Genomic DNA, 7,310 nt, shown 5'->3' on the forward strand with positions numbered 1-7,310 from the left:
ACTTCTATTTCCTTCTCCAAAGTCACAACAGCATACCTGGCCTTCCGTTCCCCTTTATTTACAAAGCTACTTCCATCAGTGAATAGCTCCCAATCAGGATGTTGTAAAGGGGAGTCCTTTAAATCCGGATGGCTAGAATATACTTGCTCGATGGTCTGTAAACAATCATGTGTTAATCCTTCTTCTTCTCGAGAAGGCAACAATGACACTGGATTTAAATTATTAGATATTTTCATATACCACATCCTCTTGTTCAAGCAATATTGCTTGATATGATACCATCCTGCTCAGAGACAGCCTATGAAGTCCTTTTTGTTCCAAAACAGTTATAACTGCATGTGGAACATAAACAGTGATTCTCTGTCCCATTGTTAACTTCTGTGCCTCCTGTATTAACATCACTGCTGCGGTTACCGCCCTCAAGCATCCCAGACATCCAGAGCTTATGCTATCCAGTCGTTTCGAAGAATAAGCTACTGATCTTTTCCAGTCCCCTAAAGTTTGCACAAGCACTCCCATCACTTCATGTCCTCGTTCATGCACTTAAAGCTCAAAAGGCTTTGTCAAATCGGGGACGCCTAGTGCAGAAGCCCTCATAAGAGCAACCTTTATATCGTCAAACCCTTTTCGACATTCCGGAGTCCATTCCAATGCTTCTTCTGGTCCTTTAATAGCCTCATACAAAGGTTTAGCCATCAATCCAAAGTTAGGCATCCAAAGGCAACACCACCCGGCCATTCCAAGAAATCCTCTTAACTCTCTTTTTGATTTGGGTGGGGCAATCTGACAAATCACTTCCCTCCTCTCAATCCCCAGTTTTCTTTCTCCTTGAGAAATTTCAAAACCAAGATAGGTCATATTTTTCTGTGCAATCTGCACCTTTTTCTGAGACACTCCATATCCAGCCAGCCCTAAAAAGTTCAATAAAATACTAGTTGCTTCTTTACACTCCTCAATGGTATTTGCCCCCAACAGGATGTCATCCACATATTGTAGCAAGGTAATTAACAAGTTCTTACCTTGCCATTGTTCCAATTCCTTCACTAGTACATTACCAAAGATGGTGGGGCTATTCTTAAATCCTTGGGGAAGCACTGTCCAACATAGCTGCATCTTGCATCCCGTTGTAGGACTCTCCCACTCAAAGGCAAACAGGTTTTGACTGTTCTTCCAGAGGAATACAGACAAAGGCCTTTTTTAGGTCCAGAACAGCTTCACTCCCTGTTTTAATTCCATTTTCACTGGTTCAGCTCATTTAGCTCTTCCAGCACTCTCTGTTGCCCACACAAAGGGGACCACCTCATCCATAATTTTGGAGGGGATTTCAACTTGTTCATTCTTCATGTCCTTGATTCCCATTGATTCCTGTAACATATAAACTTGTGCTCTGAGGAATATGCACTTGAATTTTGTTGGTGTGGTCAAAAGTTATCTATGCTCCCAATTTATTTAGTAAATCCTATCCCATAAGAGGTAATGGATATTCTGGCATATATAAAAATTCATGCGTCAATGTTTTATTACCAATTTCACACATCATAGGTTGGAGAGGCCTAACCTCTCGCTTTCCCATGCCACCAACCACCAACATAGAGAACTTACTCATAGGTCCCTTACAGCTATTTAACACACAATAAGTTGCCCCTGTATCTACCAAAAATTTAACAATTTCATTCCCCAGCTTGACTGGAACCAGGGGCTCGGCTGGGGCTCAGCCCCTGGTCCCCATCAATCAGAATCCTCTGTACCGATCATTAGTAAATCAGCCTTAGGGATAGGGGCAGAAGGGGGAGACCAAGTATGTTTCCCCCTCCTCCCTGTTCCCTTCCACATCCCCGTCCTCTCGGGAAACCCATTCCCCTGGAGGATGTTTGTGCTTGAGTAAATGCTGCTGCTAAAATAGCAGCCTTTTGCTTCTGATCTTTTAGCTTCTCCTTTTGTTTTTCTTTTTTTTTTTTCCAAGTCTTCTCTGTTATTATACACCTTATAAGCAATCTCAGACAGTTGAGATATTGTCATTCATTAACACGTTTGAATCAAATACTGACAATTTGCATTTCTTTCTTGTTTCGTAATCATCTCTTAAAGCAAAGAACATATCCACATATGAGATTGCATAAAAAGCAGATAATAACTGACACTCATGATGCCCTAAACAGTCTTTGATGGAAAAATGAAACTCAGATTTTTTCTTATTGACTAAGCAATAGATTTCATAAAATATAGACTAGGCCATGCTTCAGTTTCTGTTTGAGTTTCACTTTTCTAAAGGAGCAGACAAAGGGCACTAAATAACTTGCAAAATTACAACCTTTTTTCTCTTTCTGTTATTTGCTGCTAATTTCTAGAGCAAGAAGAACAATGTATCTCCTGCACAGACGCATAGATCCAGACTCTTGGATTGCATAAATGCAACAGAACTGTCAGCAATAGGAAACGATGAATAAGAATGCCAATAAACCTATTCTTCCTGTCTAAGCTGTAGGTTTTACGACACTCTCCTAATTCCAGTCTTTTGGAACATCCTTTTTTGTCTTTCCCTTCATGGTGATTCTCTCTATGTGAATTATCCTTCCCACACACACTTTCTCCCCCTCACTGCTGTTCTCAGGCTTTTTAGACCTCACAATGGCACAAGATTATCAAAATCATTAAAACACCTCACATCCCCTTCTCTAGACTGGTGGTACTTAGTGACCTCTGACAACTCAAGCAACAGGAGTTTTTCTGCAATGATAAAGGGATGAACTACAGGTTGAAAGAGTCCCTCCTTGAAAGGCAGGCTCATGGCCCCTGCACTGTAACTAAGTGGTGTAGCTCACAAACATCTTTTCTTGTGTTGCTTGAAGTAAATTTTTATTATTGTTTATTACATTACTGGGTCTGGCTGTGATGAAGTTAACTTTCCCCATAGCAGCTCTCATAGTGCTGTGCTTTGTATTTGTAGCTAGAAAGGTGTTGATAACACATCAGTGTTTTGGCTACGGCTGAGCAGTGCTCCCACAGCATCAAGGCTGTCTCTCCAACCCCCATGTTGTCCCAAAATGGGGTTCTTCACCCGGTGTGCAAAGAGCCAATAACACAGAGCCGAGATATTGGTTTATTTCATGTCTGTGCAGAGATGGGTGCCAGGTGGTGACTCCACAAATCTAGCACATCTGGGTTAACACACAGAAAACATTTATACATTCTGAGCAACAGTTATCAGTACTTTTACAGTTTTGCTTTCCCTACCCAAGGAGGGGTTTTTTTAGTATGTTAATTGAGATAGTTCACTCAATGTTCAAGTAGCTCTTTGATTTTATCAGTAGTAGAGTTTCCCTTGTGCTTATCTGGGTACTCCCTTCTCTCAGGGTTGCACCTTGTCAACTCCTTACAGGGGTTAAGTCGCATCCTTTGTTTTATTTCTCGCATATCTCCAACGCCCTCACCACCCAAAGGCCAGTAGGCTGGGGGTGGACAAGAGGTTGGGAGGGAACATAGTCAGAACAGCTGACCCAATCTGACCAAAGAGATATTCCATACCATATGATGGTGTGCTCAGCAATAAAAGCTAAGAGAAAGGAGGAGGAGAGGGGGGCATTTGTTATCAAGGTGTTTGTCTTCCGGAGCAACCGCTACACATACTGAGGCCCTACTTTCCAGGAAGTGGCTGGACATCGCCTGTGTTTAACACGTTTAATGAGTTTAACACGTTTGTGTTAAATATAAAGAGATTTTGATGAGCAATGCATTGGGCAGAGTCCTGCCATCATAATGTTACTGAAAAAGCCTGTCAAAGAAACTCTCTAAAACTCAATTTTGGAGTTTTAGAAAGCAGGCATTCTTTATTGCAGCGCTGGGTGCACGGGGGATCACTCCACCTATCGTGCACACTGTTGCCTACAGCAAGCAAAGCTTATATTGTCCTAATATATACATATTCATATTATCATTTACATAGTTTCCACCCTTTGGTCACACGCAGTGTGGGTCATCTCTTTCTCCTAGTTAACTGGCCTTGGCAAGTTTTAATTACAAAAATTCAGCAGAACTCAAAGCTTATCATCAGGGCCCAAGGCACATCAGGCCTGAGGCCTCCCGTCTGTTGGCGCCATTGACAAAGCTCAAGGTGTTTTTCTTATCTAATTAGTACATACCAAAATTTTGAAGTTATTCAAGCAAGCAAAAGTTCGTTAGTACAGCGATACAGTAAAATTTTCCTTCTCCTGCCTTTGTTCAAGGCATCAATAAGAAATTCTACAAGGAGTCTGCAAAGATTCATCACAAGCCAATTCCTCATACACTTTCACCGGCACCAATCCTGTGAGCATCTGCATCAGGTGCCTTAACCTGGTGTTTGGTTCATCCCCCAGCACCAGTTCTGTTTACCAAAAGTAGCCCCTGAGCACTCACATTCCACGACTGTTACAAGACAATGCTGTGACATTTCTTATCTCATCAGCAAACTTCAATTCCTTACAGGGAGTCCTTCTGTCTCTGGCATTCCTGCTTCCAGCCAGTTTAACTAGTTTTGCAGTTGGGTCTTCTTGCTCTCCCTGCCAGATCATTCCTTGGTCAGGAATTACCATTGCTGAGCAGTTACAATTTGAATTTCCATTTCACTGTGCTATTTACTCTTTTAAGAGAGAATTTAGGTTAGGCTATGAAAACCTGCTCTTTCAAATGTCAGTAATTCATGGCTTCATTCTTCACCTAAGTGAATAGAAAAACTCTCCACACTATAGATTAAAACGCTGTTGCTTTCCATTACAGTTAGAAACAAAGACCCCCTCAAGAAAATAACCTGTCTTCTTACTCACGTACCACAGCCCCCTATTAGTAGATGAAAATGATAATGCTCAACCAAGACAAAGCGTGAGTAGGTTTTCAGTGAGAGTGCCAGTGGATCTGTTATCAATTAATATGTATAATATGATTGAAATAACCAGGGAGTTGCTAAAGTCCTGTGTACAGCCCCCATCAGTTAATATTTAAAATAGGGAAACAATAACTAGACATGATTTAGGGTTTAGGAACTAACTACTAGACAATGGGGCTTTATGTTTATGTCAGAAAAGGTAATGGATTGTGGTCTGGTCAATAAACCTTGAAGAACTGCCAAGATTAGGGAAGAAGTAGGTAAAAGGTAATTCCTACAGGGGGAGATCGCAACCACTGACTCATTGACCACCTACTCAAATGATACTGTTGTCCTAAAAGTGAATTAGTTACCTGGTGTGCAATAGACCAATCTCACACACTCAGGAGAGATATTGCTTTTTATTCAGGCCTGAGTGCTCGGTGGACTTTCCACAAATAAAGCACACCAGATTGATCAGGTGTGTCCCTTTTATACAGTAACAATTGCATCTAATTTATTAAACTACTCCTATCTAGTACATATTCAAACTATCTAATGCATATGCATAGGATATATAACCATGACACATCAAATGCCTTCTCCGCATGCGCAGGGGTCTCAGGTGGTCTTTAGTGGTCATTTGGGGAGGTATTTCCTCCTCACTTTGACTGCTAAGTTCCTCTGTATTGGGTCAATGGTTCATTTTCCTGCCAAGAGGGACGCATCATCAATTAGGAAGAATAGAAAGGATCAGAATGATCTTGGCTACTTGTCTAGGTATTATTAAAATTGTTTGAAGTTGAAAATGATTAACCAACTTAATTTAAAACAGGATTTTCTATATCTGACATCAATACCACCTACTCAAAAGAAGACAATGAAGGAAGAAGACAAAGTCTATGCACTAATTTACATGAGGGGTGAAGAAGAAAGAACCAATCATTAAGGGAAATAACAATGAATATGTATTAGTTAAGTGTATAAATGTGAGAATTTTTGAGACAAGGGTGTGCTGTCTTGAGACAGGCATCCATTCATGCTCATCAATGAAATGAATTTGAAAATACCTCGACTCTGTGTGTTATTGGCTTGCACACCAGGTAAACGAACCCCATTTCTGGGACAGCAGATCCATAAGGGAAGAAAACTTCGCATGAGACTCTGGAAGGCTCGCCAGGTAAGGCCTTTTATTGCCATGAATTATTCGTACTCAGATCATGGATGCCAGTAAATAGGAAGAATCTGCAGTAATAACAATGCCAGCCAGTTAAATGTTCGACTACACGTTTTAGCCTAAAACTCACAGTTTTACAAAATATGTCTATCATATCAAAGTTCAAAAAACTAATAATGAGCTAGCTTATATCTTCAAACCTGGAGCAGGCCTTTAGTTTTTTTATTCAAAGAAACTTATTTAGTTTTTACAATATAAAAATTATAGAGATGGTGATATTTAAACCTTTGCTTTTCATAGCATTTCACACTTATACCATTTTAAAAGACAGCTATTAACATTTACAAAAATCTTTCAGAAACCAAATGTTCTAACATGCAGAATTCCAATTATACTGTGTAAGACAGTTATCGACTATTCTACAAAAATACTTTGAAGTGCTGTTGTCCCAAAATGGGGTTCTTCACCCGGTGTGCAAAGAGACGATAACACGCAGAGCTGAGATATTTGTTTATTTCATGTCTGCGCAGAGATGGGTGCTAGGTAGTAACTCCACAAATCTAGCACATGCTTGAAATGCAAACAGGGTCTTATATACACATCAGGATCAAGGAAAAAGTGGTAACAAAATACATAATTGGTTACAAACAATTTATATAACAAAAGTACTGGGCACTTGTGATATAAATCAGAAGTAAGGCAATAGTGTTGACAGAACCTCATTATTTCACCTCCTTGCTTCAATGGATTCAATACAGGGACCTTCCATTCTCGTTCCTATGGTTTCAATAACAGATTGCCCTTCTGACATCAAATTCTCCCCTTTGAGACTTATGGATATGTTTCACATTTCCCATACGTCTCACCTTTAGACTCCTTTTCTTCTATGTTTTTAAAAAAGAGATAATCTTTTAATTTAGTCACCATTATCTGCTGAGGTTTTTTGATTTTCATTGTTTGTTTACACAAGTCTGTACATAGAGGCAAACATTGGATCATATAGCAGCATAATACTAGGACCGTTATTATCATGATGAATATCACAAAGAGTTGTTTTAGCCAATTTAGATTGGGTAACTAAGAAGTTAATCAGGAAAAATCTATACCTTCTCTCTCATGGAACTGGGATGCTAAATTCATTAATTTCTGAACTTTTTTCTTTTTTAATTGGGAGTTATTTGTTAAATTGCAGCAACACATTCTCTTAAATTTCTCACATTCGTGATTATGCTTTAAAAGCAAATAGTTAATTGCTGCCCTATTTTCCAGGGTTGCTTCTTTTATTTGAGCCAT

The sequence above is a fragment of the Harpia harpyja genome (genome assembly GCF_026419915.1).
Source record: "Harpia harpyja isolate bHarHar1 chromosome W unlocalized genomic scaffold, bHarHar1 primary haplotype SUPER_W_unloc_2, whole genome shotgun sequence".
Lineage (NCBI taxonomy): Eukaryota > Metazoa > Chordata > Aves > Accipitriformes > Accipitridae > Harpia > Harpia harpyja.